General features: G+C 45.4%; 1 pseudogene; it reads left to right on the plus strand.

The window, feature by feature from the left end:
- Window positions 1-538: 538 nt before the first annotated feature.
- Window positions 539-2,824, plus strand: LOC100345585 (chloride intracellular channel protein 1 pseudogene; annotated as a pseudogene).
- The last annotated feature ends 13,851 nt before the right edge of the window (window positions 2,825-16,675 follow it).

The following is a 16,675-nucleotide window of genomic DNA, read 5'->3' on the forward strand; positions in this document are numbered from 1 at the left end:
CAAATTTTAAAAGTCACAAAATAAAAAAAAAGCTCACAAACTCATTTGGTCTGATATTAGTATTAATGTGTCTGCCAAGCTTCCTTTTGATTAATATTGTGTGAATATCTCCTTGCTGTCATCTGTCTTCTTCATGGAAGATTCAGTGGGCGGTGGCACAGTGGTCATGCTTATTTGTCCTACAGGTGCTGTTCCAAGGTTATTTGAGCTGCCTCTAGAGACAGTGCCTTGGACCACTGAGAGTTGGGTAACGTGTGGATCATGCTGTTTTTGTTTTTGTTTTGAGGCAGCAGACATCTTTCAGCACTGCCTTCTTGGCCTACAAGTTTTTCTTTGGCCTCAGCTTTGGGAGGGGCAGGAGCTTCCTTCTTCACCTTCAGGGATATCTGAGTGAAAGCCTTCTTAAGGTTTTGAATTACTCTCTCCTGTACTTCCTTTATAGCCTGAAGACTCTATTAGTGTTCTCAAGAGAAACACAATCAATAGGACATATAGATAGATAAGAGGCCATTGATGATGGGAATTCGCTGCCTTAATTATGGAGGCTGAGAAAGTCCATGATCTGGGATCTGCAAGCTGGAAAATGAGGAAAGCTAATGTGATTCAGACTAGTTGTGAGGCTGAGACCCTGCTGTGCCACTCTCTGAAGTCCGAGAGTCTGTCTGATTTAGAAACCCGGAGCTCTGATTTCCTAGGGTAGGAGAAGATGGATGTGCTAGCTTCAGAAAGGAGCATTTTTTTTAAGACATTTACTGGGGCTGGCGCTGTATTGTAGCAGATAAGGCCACCACCTGCAATGCCAGCATCCTAAATGGACGCCGGTTCGAGTCCCTGGCTGCTCCACTTTAAATCCAGCTCCCTGATATAGCCTGGGAAAGCAGTAGAAGATGGCCCAAGTCCTTGGGCTCCTGCACCCACGTGGGAGGACCAAGAGGAGGTTCCTGGCTCTTGGATTGGCGCAGCTCTGGCCGTTGCAGCCAATTGGAGAGTGAACCATCGGATGGAAGACCTCTCTCTCTACCTCTCCTTCTCTCTCTCTGTGTAACTCTTACTTTCAAATAAATAAATAAAGACTTACTTATTTATTGTGAAAGTCAGAGTTACACAGAGAGATCTTCCATCTGCTGGTTCACTCCCCAGATGGCCACAACGGCAAGTGCTGGACAGGGCTGAAACCAGGAGAAGGGGCATCTTTTTGTTTAGTCCAAGTTTTCAGCAGGTTGAATGATGCCGCTCCACAGTGGTGAGGATAGATCTTCTTTACTCGATTTACTGATTTGAATGTTAATCTCTCCTAGAGCAAGTACAACCAGAAATAATGTTGTCCAGGTATCTGAGTATCCTTTAACTTAGCCAAGCGAACATAAAATTAATCATCACAGGGCTCTCTCCAGTACTTTTTGTAGCATAAGTCCACTAGCAACAAGCTCCCTTAGCTTTGTTATGTGGAAATATATTAATTTCTTCTTCAATTTTGAAGGTTAGTCTCCAGTGATAGTTTGTTTTTTTTCTTTGTTCATCTTTTTCAAAAGTTTTTTTTTATTTTTATTTTTTGAAAGGTAGAGTTATAGAGAGACAGCAGGAGAAACAGAGAGGTCTTCCATCCACTGGTTCATTCCCCAAATGGCTACAATGGCCAGGTCTGGGCCAGGCTGAAGCCAGGAGCCAGGAGCTTCATCCGGGTCTCCCATGCAGATGCAGGGGTCCAGGCACTTGGGCCATCCTCTGCTGCTTTCCCAAGCCATAGGCAGGAAGCTGAGTGGGAAGGGGAGCAGCCAGGACTTGAGCTGGCGCCTATTTGAGATGCTGGTGTGGCAGGTGGTAGCTTTACCCGCTGTGCTGCAATGCTGAACCCTGCTCATTTTTGTTTGTTTGTTTGTTTGTTTTAAATGGGTTGTTTGGTTTGTTCTTGTTGAGTTCTAGAATTCGCTATGTGTAGAATTTTTTTGTTGTTGTTCTTGGAGCTTCCCGGATCTGTGGTTTGGTGTCTGTTATTAATTTTAGAAAATCCTGGCCCACCTGCTTCCCGTCCCCTCCCCAGGTTCAGGATGGGGCTGGCAGGTGAGTCAGCGGTTCCCTGATCCAGCCCAGAAAGGGACAGAAGGGGACAGAGCTGTCGAAGCCAGGCCGGTGGGGAGTCTGCTTCTGCAGGGAGAAGGGCTTGTGCTGCTCTGCTGGGACAGCCCTTGGTCTCGGTAAGAGCATCCCTGGTTGTGATACCACCTTCCCTGGCCCCGCCGCTCCCAGCAAAGACTGCTTCCGGGTCACTGGCGGAAAAACAACCTGGCAGTGATGGGGCTAAGATTGGGAACTGCCCCTTCACCTGGAGATTGCTCATGGTCCTCTGGCTTCTTCAGCGTCAGCACTGTTGACACCAGGAGGCGGACGGAAACAGTAGGAAGCTATGCCCAGGAGGGCAGCTCTGTCCCTGCTATAGGGCACTAAAGTCCACACAGATGCCAAGATGGGCGAATTTCTGGAGGTAGCTTTGTCAGCTGGCAGCTCTGAACCCCGAGTTCAACACAGCTCAGGCAGACATATTTGCCAAATTTTCTCTCTATCTCAAGAATTCAAACCCAGAACTTAGGGAAAATCTGGTGAAAGGGGACTTCTGAAAGGTTTTAGACAATTACCTGACATCCCCACCATTCCTAGAAGAAGTGGATGAGACAAGTAGCCAAGATGAGGCTATCTCTCGGAAGAAGCTTCTGGATGGCAACGAGCCCACCCTGGCTGACTGTAATCTGTTGTCCCCAGGAAACAGCACCCAGGACAGGTAGTGTGTCAGAGGTGCAGCAGGCTCGCCATGCCAGAGGTGTTTTGAGGAGTGCATGTGAGCAAAGCCTATGTTCTGGAAGAACTCACCTCTGCCCATCCAGATGGTGGGATTGAACTGGTCTGCAAACAAGAGACTAAGACCCTCAGGGAGGGCCCTGCTGGGGCTCCCTCAGCGCTCTTGTTCTCCATATTCTCCACAAAGACTCTGGGTGGTTTCCACATTGCTACCCAATGGACACATTTCAGTATGGCAGGGGATCCTGGAGCACTTAGGTGGGGCTGGGGTGGATAAGGAATGGAAGGAGGACCTGAATGACATTGTTAGTATGGGTGGGATGGATAGACAGTATATTTCAGAAATAAAATACAGAATGAAAACAAATTTAGAAAATTCTCAACCATTATTCACTCAAATATTTTTAAGCTGTATTTATTTATTTATTTTAAGATTTTATTTATTTATTTATTTGACAGGTAGAGTTACAGACATTGAGAGAGAGAGACAGAGAGAAAGGTCTTCCTTCTGTTGGTTCACACCCCAAATGGCCACTGCAGCCAGAGCTATACCGATCCGAAGCCAGGTGCTTCTCCTGGTCTCCCATGTGGGTGCAGGACACAAGCACTTGGGCCATCCTCCACTGCCCTCCGGGCCACAGCAGAGAGCTGGACTGGAAGAGGAGCAACCAGGACTAGAACCTGGCACCCATATGCAATGCTGGCACCGCAGGCAGAGGATTAACCTAGTGTGACATCGCGCCAGCCCCTCAAATATTTTTAAAAAATATTTATTTATTTATTTATTTATCTGAAAGGCAGTGATATGCAGAGAGAGGAGAGAGGTCTTCCACCGCTGGTTCACTTCCCAAATAGCTGCAAGGGCTAGAGCTGCCCCGATCTGAAGCCAGGAGCCAGGAGCTTCTTCCAAGTCTCATATGCAGGTGCAGGGGCCCAAGCACTTGGGCCATTTTCTGCTTTCCCAGACCACAGCAGAGAGCTGGATCGGAGGTGGAGTAGCAGGGACTTGAACCAGCGCCCATATGGGATGCTGATGCTTCAGGCCAGGGCCTTAAACCCACTGTGCCACAGCGCCGGCCTCCCATTATGTCTTCTAACATGCAATGCTTAAACTTCTCAGCCCTATTAGACCCAAAATGCTCTTCTAATATGCAAATTTTTAAAATGGGCTTTACTTTTTAGAGCTGTTTTACAATCACAGTAAAATTAGCCAAAAAGTACAGAGCTTCCATATGCTCCCCATCCCCCACTAACACACACAAAGCCTCTTCCAATATCAACATCTCTTATTGCAGAGGTACACTTGTTTTAATTGTTGAATCTATCTTAAGATTCATTATCTGAGATCCAGATATTGTGATACCCCTTTACTGGCCTACTATAAAATTCATAGAATATATAATTGATCTAGAATAATTCTTCTAAATAATTTTAAAAATTTATTTATTTGACAGGTAGCATTATAGACAGAGAGAGAGACGGAGAGAGAGGTCTTCCTTCCGTTGGTTCACTTCCCAAATGGCTGTCATGGCCGGCGCTGCACCGATCTGAAGCCAGGAGCCAGGTGCTTCTTCCTGGTCTCCCATGTGGGTGCAGGGGCCCAAGCACTTGGGCCATCCTCCATTGCCCTCCTGGGCCACAGCAGAGAGCTGGACTGGAAGAGGAGCAACCGAGACTAGAACCCGGCACCCATATGGGATGCCGGCGCCGCAGGCGGAGGATTAACCAAGTAAGACATGGTGCCAGCCCGATCTAGAATAATTTTAAAAAAATATGTAATTACTACAACTGTGAGAAAGAAATTGGTGATCTTGATCATTTTGTGTGATTCCTCTTTTTTTTTTTTTTAAAGATTTATTTATTTATTTGAAAGAGAGAGGAGAGGCAGAGAGAAAGAGAGAAAGGTCTTCCAATTGCTGGTTCACTCCCCAGATGGCCTCAATGGTTAGGGCTGGCCTACTCTGGGTCTCCCACATGGTTGCAGGGGCCCAAGCACTTGGGCCATCTTCTACTGCTTTCCCAGGCCATAGCAGAGAGCTGGATCGGAAATAGAACAGCTGGGACTCGAACTGGTGCCCATATTGGTTGCTGGCACTGAAGGCGATAGCTTTACCCGCTACGCCACAGCGCTGGCCCCTGTGTGATTGCTCTTTTCTGGATGCCAGCCATTAAGGTGGGAAATTACTGACACTTAACTAAGCCTAAGTTCTAGGGGAACAATTGGATCCCAGGTGGCAGGGGCAAGGTGGATGTGATTATAATAGGCAGCAGAGTCTAAGTTGCAGTCAAAATAGTCTGGCTTGGAGAGACTCATGGTATTAGCTGGCTGGTGCTGCTGGGAGTCAAATAGGTAGCAAGACTGCTGAATTGTAGCCTGATCTGCATATGTAGCAAAGTTCTAAGTCAAATAAACAAAAGCTGAGCTTGCATCATAAAACCCAGTAATAGGGGTGGGGTGGGGCAGCTCTAGTTCCAGTCTGGGCTGCTCTACTTCAGATCCAGCTCCCTGCTAATGTGCCTGGGAAAACAGCTGAAGATAGCCCAAGTGCTTGGGCTTCTGCCACCATGTGGGTGACCTGAAAGAAGCTCCTGGCTCCTGACTTCAGTCTGGCCCAGCACTAGACATTACGGCCACTTGGAAAGTGAACAAACAGATGTAAGATCTCTTTCTCTATGTGTGTGTCTCTCTCTGTCAATAATTCTGACTTTTAAATAAATAAAATAAATCATTGAAAAAAATCCCAGGTGACTGTATATTGGGGAAAAGGAAATAATCAGATCTTATGGCGATGACTGGATTTAAATCTCCACTGATACACATTTCAGAAGACCCAAAACATCACTGTGGTCCACCAGTCTGAGCAGGGGCTTTTGAAAGTCAAGTGATGTCATATCAAAAAATATATATATCAGTGTAAAATTCAATGTCATGAAGCTTTCCCTAAATGTTTTAAGAGTGATATAGTAGGCCGGTGCCGCAGCTCACTAGGCTAATCCTCCGCCTTGTGGCGCTGGCACACCGGGTTCTAGTCCCAGTTGGGGTGCCGGATTCTGTCCCAGTTGCCCCTCTTCCAGGCCAGCTCTCTGCTGTGGCCAGGGAGTGCAGTGGAGGATGGCCCAATTGCTTGGGCCCTGCACCCCATGGAGACCAGGAGAAGCACCTGGCTCCTGCCATCGGATCAGCGCGGTGCGCTGGCTGCAGCACGCCGGCCGCGGCGGCCATTGGAGGGTGAAGCAACGGCAAAGGAAGACCTTTCTCTCTGTCTCTCTCTCTCACTGTCCACTCTACCTGTCAAAAAAAAAAAAAGTCAAGTGATGAATGGAGGTTTCACTCAGGCCTGTCTCACAGTGGGTCCTGGTGAGGGTGGGGGTGCCCAAACCCATCTTATATTATTTCCAAGTTCCAGAATGCATGATGAATAGACATACTCAGCAACTGCAAAATCCCCAGATTTGTTCTCTGACCTGTGGAGTTAAGGATATTATTGTGGAAATGGTGAAGTAAAAGCCACCAAACAGCTCTGACCTAGAAAAACCATAAACCAAAAACAATTGCACATCCCTGGAGGGACAGCAGAGATCTCAAATGCTTGAAATACGCTGGCGTGCTGATTCCCACTATATCCCCACTCATCACGCCTGTTTTGGCCTGTGCAGAAGTCAGATGGATCTTAGAGAATGACAACTGATAATTGTACCCTAACCAGGTGTGGTTGCATGGCAGCTGCTCTGCCAGATGTGGCTGCATTGCTTTACCAATTGACACATCTCCTGGTAACAGGTATTCATCTATTGATCCGGCAAATGCCTTTAATTCCATCCCTGTCCTTAGAAGTGATTTGCTTCCAGTTGGCAAGGCCAGCATACATCATTACTCTCCTACCTCAGAAGTGCATCTGCTCTCCATTTCTATGCTATAATTTAGTTTGCAACATTCTTGATCACTTTTGGTGACTAGGATATCACACTGGTCCCTTACATTGTGGGTATTATGCTGATTGGATCTACTGAGCCATAAGTATCAACTGTTCTAGATTTACTGGTTAGACATTTATGTGTTAGGGAGTGGGATATAAATTGGACAAGAATTCAGAGACCTTCAAATCAGTGTAATTTTGTAGGGGTCCAGTGGTGTAGGGCATATAGAGATACACCTTATGCTTTTATTTTAATTTTCTTAAGATTTATTTATCTGAAAGGCAGAGTTACAGAGAAGCAGAGGCAGAGAAAGAGAGAGAGATCTTCCATCTGCTGGTTCACTCCCAAAATGGCTGCAATGGTCAGAGCTGGGCCGATCTGAAGCCAGGAGCTAGGAGCTTCTTCCAAATCTCCTATGCAGGTGCAGGGGTCCAAGGAGGACTTGGGCCATCTCCTATGGTTTTCCCAGGCCACAGCAGAGAGCTGGATCAGAAGTGGAGCAGCCAGGACAAGAACTGGCACTCATATGGAATATGGGCACTGCAGGTGGTAGCTTCAACCTGCTGCACCACAGCACTGGTCCCAGCCCTGGTTATTGTGGGCATTTGGGGGTGGACACAGGATTTCTGTCTGTCTGACTTTTCTGCCTTTCAAATAAATAAAAATTAATAATGTATTTAAAATCCATTTTCACACTACATCTGAGAAATACCATGCTAAATAATTACCCTAGTTTGTGGAGAATGTTCCTTCTATTCTTTGGTAATATAGACATCAGTTCAAGAATTCATTAGGGGCCAATGCTGTAGCATAGCAGGTAAAACTGCCTCCTGCAGTGCTGGCATCCCACATGAATTCTGGTTCAAGTCCTGGCTGCTCCACTTCCAATCCAGCTCTCTGCTATGGCCTGGGAAAGCTGTGGAAGATGGCTCAAGTCCTTGGGCCCCTGCACCCACGTGGAGACCCGGAAATAGGCTCCTGGCTCCTGGCTTCGGATCAGTGCTGCTCTGGCCCTTAGGGCAGTTGGGGAGTGAACCAGTGAATGGAAGACCTCTCTCTCTCTCTTTTTCTTTCTCTCTCTCTCTCCCTCTCTCTGCCTCTGCCTCTCTGTGACTCTGCCTTTCAAATAAAATAATTAAATTAAAAAAGCATTCAATCAAGGGATGAATGGGCCAGCCTTCAGACTGAGGGCTTGTGCTGTGGGGGGCATTGGAGGTAGAGGAAGAAATGTCAGCATACTTTTGCAACCCTCCCATATCTTTCTCATTCATCACATTCCTCCGTTGATTCCTTTTTCCACAAAGTGACCCAAACCATTTTACTCTGTAATCACTGCCTCTTGTCTTGGCCCAGCTGGAAGATGGTAGTGGCTTCCTGTTACTAATCTCTGGTTTCCCTAAGCATTCCCTGATTGGCTTCTATCACCTACACAACAAATTCCCAGTGTTAAATCCCTTCTGTTTTCTTAATTGGGTGGTTTATGCTTTCCTAGTAGTCCCAGAAATAGGAAAAGATTGTAGTATATTTCTTTTCCTAATTTAGTACTCTTAAAAAAACTTTTTAAAATTCATTTTGTGTATTTGAAAGATAGAGAGAAAGATCTCCCTCATTTATCTTCCATTTGCTGATTTATTCCGCAGATGGCAACAATAACCAGGGCTGCATTCAGGCTAAAGCCAGGAGCCAGGAACTCAAACCAGGTCCTCCATGTGGGTGGCAGGAACCCACTATTTGAGTTGCCAACCTGCTGCCGCCTAGGGTACATATTAGCATAAAGTTGGAATTGAGAGCTGAGCCAAAATGCAAACCTAGTCATCCCAAAGTGAGAGGCAGGCATCACAAACAGTAGTTTAACCACAGGTGCCTGCCCCTAATTCGGTATTCTCTTAAACTAGAAATTATTTTATTGGTAAATTGAATAAAGATAATTCCAAGAATACCTTTTAAAAATATCCAAGAATATCTTTTAAAAACCCACATTGAGACACACAGCCAATTAAAACCGAATTGTAAATAGAAATAGTTTGTTGATGGGGCTGCTGCCGTGGTGTAGTGGGTAAAGCTGCTGCCTGCAGTGCCAGCATCCCACGTGGGCGCCAAGACCCGGCTGCTCCTCTTCTGATCCACTCTCTGCTATGGCCTGGGAAAGCAGCAGAAGATGGCCCAAGTCCTTGGGCCCCTGCACCCATGTGGGAGACCCAGAATAAGCTCCTGGCTCCTGGCTTCATATCAATGCAGCTCCTGCTGCTGCGACAATCTGGGGAGTGAACCAGCGCGGATGAAAGGTCTCTCTGTCTCTACCTCTCTCTGTAACTCTGTCTTTCAAATAAATAAAATAAATCTTAAAAAAAATAGTTCGTTGCATAAAATAACATTCGGTTCTCTTAGAGACTATCAGTCATACACTATCTCCTTTTTTTTTTTTTTTCACTATCTCCTTTTTAAAAATGTTATTTATTTGATGTAAAGGAAAGCTTGTTAACTACAGTGGATTAAGCTACCACCTTTGATGCCCACAACCCATATCAGAGCAACAGTTTGAGTCCTGTCTATAACATTTGCAAACCAAATTATTGCTAATGAGTCTGGGGAAACAATGGAAGATGGTCCCAGCGCTTGAGTTCCCACCCCCAGGTAGGAAACCAGGATGGAGTTCTTGACTCCTGGCTTTCGCCTGGCCAAGCCCTGACTGTTGTGGCCATTTGGAGAGTGAACCAGAAGAGGAAAGGTCTCTCCCACGCAGCCCCCGCCCACCCCATCACTCAGCCTTTAAAACAAATAAAGCTTTAAAAATGTTATTATTTTAGAGGCAGAGAAATTGAGAGACATAGAGACCGGTGGACAGAAAGAGCTCCCATCTGCTGGTTCACTCTGATGCCCACAATGGCTGGGGCTGAACCAGGCTGAAATGGAACCAGCAGCCCTGTCCTGGTCTCCCTTGTGGGTGGCAGGAACCCAGCTACTTGAGCCATTGCTGCTGCCTCCCAGGGTGTGCATCAGCAGGATCCTGGAGTCAGGAGCTGGGGATGGGAATTGAACCCAGGTCCTCCAATGTGGGACAAGTATCCTAACTGCTGGGCTTGATGCCTGATGCCAGTCTCTCTTGTTTTTAGATAACATTGATAGTCTTACTTTCTTTTTAGTCTATTTCTATTTTCTTGCAATATTGTATTATTTTCTTATTATTTTATGCCTTAAAATAATACTATTTTACTATCTTTTTATTATTTGCTTCAATGCTTTGTGATTTCTCCATATATTTTGGGACCTGAGAAGTAGATTTAATAATGAGTGTTGTAGAAGATGTTTATCACAACCCAGTTGTTTATTATGCCAACTTTACAATGTTACATTTCAATAAGGATTTATGTGGTATTTATTCAAATTAATACATATAGATTGGAGAGTTTATCTGCTCTGCTCTCCTGAATCTAGTATGAATGCTACATTCTAAATATGGAAATGATTTCCATGCTCTAGAAATTTGCATTTAATATATTGAAAAAATTTAGCATTTTTCTTTTAGAAGTCACTGCTGACCAGAAATTGACGTGAGTACATTGTGGCTGCCTCCTTCTATGTTATTTTGTCACGTGTAGATTTCTGGAACCAACATGGCAGTTCACACACTGGACACTTCAGTGACTACAAAATGTGACAGCCTTCATGCTCCCTCTGTATAGTCACATTCACCCTTATTTGCTGCTCCTCCCCAGCTACTGACTAACCTGTTTCTGTCTGTAATTTGTTTTGAGATTTCTATATAAATTAAATAGTATAAGATGTAACCTTTGGAGACTGAGGTTTATTTTTTTTTTCACTCAGCATATGCCTTTGAGATTTTTTTAAAAGATTTATTTATTTATTTATTTGAAAGTCAGAGTTACACAGAAATAGAAGGAGAGGAAGAGAGAGAGAGGGAGGAAGTCTTCCATCTGTTGGTTCACTCCCAAATTGGCTGCAACAGCTGGAGCTACACCAATCCACAGCCAGGAGCTTCTTCCAGGTCTTCCATGTGGGTACAGGGGCCCAAGGCCTTGGGCCATCTTTTGCTGCTTTCCCAGGCACATTAGCAGGGAGTTGGATTGGAAGTGGAGTAGCCAGGACTCGAACAGGTGCCCATATGGGATACTGGCACTACAGGCAGTACTTGCTACATCACAGCACCAGCCCAGCCTTTGAGATCTAACAAGTTGAGTATATTGATAGCTTGTTCCTTTCTGTTGCTGAGTTTCATATATGGGTATACCAGTTTATTTAACCTTTCACATGTTTAGGGATACTCTGATTGTTTGGTACTATTGCCGATAAAGATAATACAAATTAGGTTGTTGCGTGGATCAAAGCTTTTACTTCTCTGGGATAAATGCCCAGGGGTTCAATTGTTAAGTTTAAGGTAAATATATTTTTAGTTTTGAAGTTTTGAATAGTTTTTGCCAAATCGTTTTCCAGAGTGGCTAGATGAGAGATCTAGACTTCATCTTCCCCAGCATAAGATATTTTCGTTATGCTTCCTCTTTGTTTCTTTCTTTCTAACTTGGTAGGAGGAGAGAGGAGAGAGAGAAAGAGAGAGTGAGCAAGCGAACGAGCTCTCATCTATTTGCTCACTGCCCAGATGTCCACAATGGCTGGGATACTGAAGCCAGGAGCTTGAGCTCAATCCAGGTTTCCCATGTTGGGAGCAGGGCCTCAATCCTTCCGCCATCTCCACTTTCTCCCAGCAAGCTGGAACCAGGAGGCGATGCTTGGGATGAAACCCAGGTCCTCTGATGTGGCCAACAGGTATCCTAACGAGCATCTTTACAGCTAAGCCAAATGCTCACCCTAATTTTTTTTAGATTTATTTATTTATTTGAAAGGCAGAGTTCCAGAGAGGCAGAGGCAGAGAGAGAGAGAGAGAGAGAGAGAGGTCTTCCAACTGCTGGTTCACTCCCCAGATGGCTACAACGGCTGGAGCTCTGCTGAACCAAAGCAAGGAGCCAAGAGCTTCTTCTGGGTCTCTCATGTGGGTTCAGGGGCCCAAGGACTTGGGGCATCTTCTACTGTTTTCCCAGGCCATAGTGGAGAGCTGAATTGGAAGTGGAGCAGCTGGGACTTGAACCGACTCCCATATGGGATGCCAGCACTTCAGGTAGTGGCTTTACCCTCTATGCCACAGTGCCAGGCCCACCCCTATTTTTTATACTAACTGTTCTTTTTTTTTTTTTTTTAAGACTTTATTTATTTATTTGAGAGGTACAGTTACAGACAGTGAGAGGGAGAGACAGAGAGAAAGGTCTTCCTTCTGTTGGTTCACTCCCCGGATTGCTGCAACAGCCGGAGCTGCGCTGATCCAAAGCCAGGAACCACGAGCTTATTCCCAGACTCACACATGGGTGCAGGGGCTCAAGGACTTGGGCCATCTTCTACTGCTTTCCCAGGCCATAGCAGAGAGTTGGATCGGAAGAGGAGTAGCTGGGACTAGAACTGGCGTCCATATGGGATGCCAGAGCCGCAGGTGGATTAATAACCTACTATGCCATGGTGCTGGCCCCCTATACTAATTGTTCTAATGGGTGTAAATTGATATCTCATTATGAGTTTAATTTGTACTTCCCTGATGGCTAGTGTTCCTAAAGATGTTTTCATGTCCTTATTTGCCATTTATGTATTTCTTGCTGAAATGTCCCTTTATATTTCTTATGCATTTTATAATTGGATTTTCTTTAATGCTGGAAATTATTCCTAACATATATTCACTCCATATAAAGCCTATTTCTTTTGGTGCTGATGTTTTTGTTTTTTTTTTTTTTTGGACAGGCAGAGTTAGACAGTGAGAGAGAGAGAGACAGAGAGAAAGGTCTTCCTTTTTCCATTGGTTCACCCCCTGCCGCCAAGTAGCTGCTATGGCCACCGCATTGCAGCCAGCGTGCTGCTCTGATCTGAAGCCAAGAGCCAGGTGCTTCCTCCTGGTCTCCCAAGTGGGTGCAGGGCCCAAGGACTTGGGCCATCCTCTACTGCACTCCCGGGCCACAGCAGAGAGCTGGCCTGGAAGAGGGGCAACTGGGACAGAATCTGGCGCCCCAACTGGAACTAGAACTTGGGGTACTGGCGCCGCAGGCAGAGGATTAGCCTAGTGAGCTGCGTTGCCGGCCCGGTGCTGATGAATTTTATTTTTTTTCATAAAATGTGATTCCATGAAACTTTCCTGAATATATATTATGTTACTTATTTATGATTATTGCTACTATTTTGCTTTGAATGGTAAAAAGAGAACATGAGTGCCCATCTTCTGGTTCACTCCTTAAATCCCTCCAATGGCTAAATCTGAGCCAAACCAAAGCTGTGAGCTGAGCATCTCCCACATAGATGGTAGGGACCCAATTCCTTGTGCCATGAGCTACTGCCTCTTAGGGTCTGCATTAATAGCAAGTTGGAGTCAGGAGCTGGAATGTGGTATCAAACCCAAGTGTTCTGATATAGGATGCGGTATCTTAACCACTAGGTTAAATGCCTCCCCCACTTTTGGATATTTTATCATTATTTGGGTAAATTTTTTTTTGACAGGCAGAGTGGACAGTGAGAGAGAGAGAAAGGTTTTCCTTTTGCCGTTGGTTCACCCTCCAATGGCCGCCGCAGCCGGCGCACTGCGCTGATCCAATGGCAGGAGCCAGGTGCTTATCCTGGTCTCCCATGGGGTGCAGGGCCCAAGCACTTAGGCTATCCTCCACTGCACTCCCTGGCCACAGCAGAGAGCTGGCCTGGAAGAGGGGCAACCGGGACAGAATCTGGCGCCCCGACTGGGACTAGAACCCGGTGTGCCGGCGCTGCAAGGAGGAGGATTAGCCTAGTGAGCCGCGGCGCCGGCTATTTGGGTATACTTTTAAAAATTATTTTAAAAATTTATTATTTATTTCAAAGGCAGAGAGAGGGAGAGAGAGAGAGAGAGAGAGAGAGAGAGAGAGAGAGTCTTCCATCTGCTGGTTTACTCCCCAAATGACTGCTACGGCCATTGCTGGAACAGGCCAAAGACACAAGCCAGGAATTCCATCTAGCTTTCCCACATGGGTAACAGGGACCCAAGTATTGGATCAACTTCTGTTGCCTTCCCAGGTGCATTGACAGGAAGTTGGGCTGGAAGCAGAACAGCCAGGACTTGAACCTTCACTGTGATTGGGGATGACAGCGTCATAGGCAGCTTAAGCTGCTGTCCCACAAAGTTGCTCCCATGGGTGAGTTTTTAAAACCACTATTTAGGGTATCCTCTGTTTTTCTTCTCTTGGTCCGAGTATCTGTATGAGTTCCTTTAGTTTGGGTATCTGGTTGAGCTTGACTAGTGGGAGCACCAAGATGAAATCAGAAGTAGAAATCAGAAGTAGAAAGTTAGGGTATTTGTTCCCTGTCTTCTTCCTTGTAGAGTTGCCTTAGGTGGTTTTCTCTAGTGTTTCCTCATTTTTCTACTCTGAGCATTTGAGTTATATGCTTGTGGAAGGTCAGAAGTATTTGTTCCCAAACTTACTCATTCTAGTGATTCCTGTTATATAAATTGATGATCTATGCATGTGAAAAGAAAGTTCTTCCTATGAAAACAAGTTAAATACCGTGTAGAGTTGCTAAAAACAATTGCTGTCAAATTAATGGTAAGAAAGAGAACTACAGGGGTCTGTGCAGTGGTGCAGTGGATTAATGCCCTGGCCTGCAGTGCCGGCATCCCAAATGGCCTCCCGTTCAAGACCCAGCTGCTCCACTTCTGATCCAGCTCTCTGCTATTGCCTGGGATAGCAGTAAAATATGGGCCAAGTCCTTGGGCTCCTGCACCTGCATGGGAGACCTGGAGGAAGCTCCTGGCTCCTGGCTTTGAATTGGCACTGCTCTGACCATTTCGGCCAACTAGGGTGTGAACCAGCGGGAGGAAGACCTCTCTCCTTCTCTCTCTCTCTCTCTCTCTAACTCTGACTTTCAAATAAAAATAAATAAATCTTTTTTTAAAAAAAGAAAACTATAAATGATCCAGAGGAGAAGTATTGCTCAGATTAGCAAACATTTTTAAAATTTTGCTCTGATTAAATAAAAGGCAAGTTGACTGGGGTCGGCGCTGTGGCATAGTGGGTAAAGCCGCCGCCTACAGTACCAGCATCTCATATGTGCGCTGATTCGAGATCCAGCTGCTCCACTCCCCATCCAGCTCTCTACTATGGCCTGGGAGAGCAGTAGAGAATGTCCCAATTCCTTGGGCCCCTGTACCGGCTTGGGAGACCTGGAAGAAACTCCTGGCTCCTGGCTTTGAGTCAGTGCATCTCTGGCCGTTGCGGCCATTTTGGGAGTTAAGTGGCCAATGGAAGACTCTCTGCCTCTGCCTCTCTATAACTTTGTCTTTCAAATAAACAAGTCTTAAAAAAAAAAAAAAAAGAGGATAACCTTCACATTTCCACTACAGGTAGCTATTTTCTTGAAATTTTAAAAAATAGTTTTATTGGCATCATGTAGTGGGCTAAGGCTCTGCTTTTGGCACCGGCATCCTATATGGGCACAGGTTCAAGTCCTAGCTGCTCCACTTCTGATCCAGCTCTCTGCTGTTACCTGGGAAAGCAGTGGAAGATGGCCCAAGTCCTTGGGCCCCTGCACCCTTGTGGGAGACCCAGAGGAATCTCCTGGATCCTGGCTTTGGATCAGCCCAGGTCTGGCCGTTGCGGACATCTGGGGGCTGAATCAGCAGGTGGAAGACCTCTCTCTCTCTCTCTGCCTCTGCCTCTCTGTAACTCTGCCTTTCAAATAAATAAATAAAGTCTTAAAAATATTTTATCATAAACATGGATAAACAAGCATAATTTATTATTCACTTTTGCTTATTAAGAGTGATGATACTTTGTGAAGCTTTCTGAGACTCCTTGTTTACACAAAATGTAATGAGTCCATGATTCATCTGCACTGCAGCATTAATTGCAGTTTATTTCATTGATGTGCAGTGTGTAGTCCACTGGCCCTTTGTTGGATTTTGCAACATCTCCAGTTGTTGGTTATTGAGGACATGGCCACAATGAATATTCTTGCAGTTTTTTTTTCATGTATGTAGATATGTGAGTTTGCTTGGCTATAGATTGGTGAACATTTAACTTTGAGAGAGTTTTACAGTGTGACTTCTACTGTAGAAGATTTTAAGATTATTTATTTATTATTTATTTGAAAGGCAGAGTTACAGAGATGCAGAGGCAAAGGGGGGGGGGGTCTTCCATCCACTGGTTCACTCCCCAGTTGGTCACTATGGCTAGAGCTGCACTGATCCGAAGCCAAAAGCCAGGAGCCAGGAGCTTCTTCCGTGTCTCCCATGTGGGTGTAGGGGCCCAAGAACTTGGGCCATCTTCTACTGCTTTCCCAAGCCATAGCAGAGAGCTGGATTGGAAGTGGAGCAGCCAGGACTTGAACTGGCACCCATATGGGATGTTGGCACTGCAGGCGGTGGCTTTATCTACCAAGCCACAGAACTGGCCCCTTAGACTATATTTTATTATGTACTTTATACTCATTTTTACTTCAGGTAGCTGTGGTTAGATATTCCCTTTGCTCCAAATTCTTTCCCAATACTTTGTAATGTTGAATAACAAATTTTTCATCCTAGAGGATCTAACATGATATTTTACTATATCCTGAACTCTCATTTTCCAGAATACTAATGAAATTGAACACCTTTGAATACATTTAATACGTTTATTTGTCATAGCTTTTTAAAGGATTTATTTATTTATTTGAAAGAGCTATACCGAGAAGGAGAGGCAGAGAGAGAGAGAGAGAGAGAGAGAGAGAGAGAGAGATTAAGAGGTCTTCCATCCACTGGTTTATTCCCCAGATGGCTGCAAGGGTTGGAGCTGTGCCAATCCAAAGCCAGAAGCAGGAGCTTCCTCTGGATCTCCCATGCGGATGCAGGGACCCAAGGACTTGGGCCATCTTCTACTGCTTTCCCAGGCCTTACTGGAGAGCTGGATCTGAG

Source organism: Oryctolagus cuniculus, chromosome 9 (genome assembly GCF_051225735.1).
Source record: "Oryctolagus cuniculus isolate XC-2025 breed Fujian yellow rabbit chromosome 9, ASM5122573v1, whole genome shotgun sequence".
NCBI lineage: Eukaryota > Metazoa > Chordata > Mammalia > Lagomorpha > Leporidae > Oryctolagus > Oryctolagus cuniculus.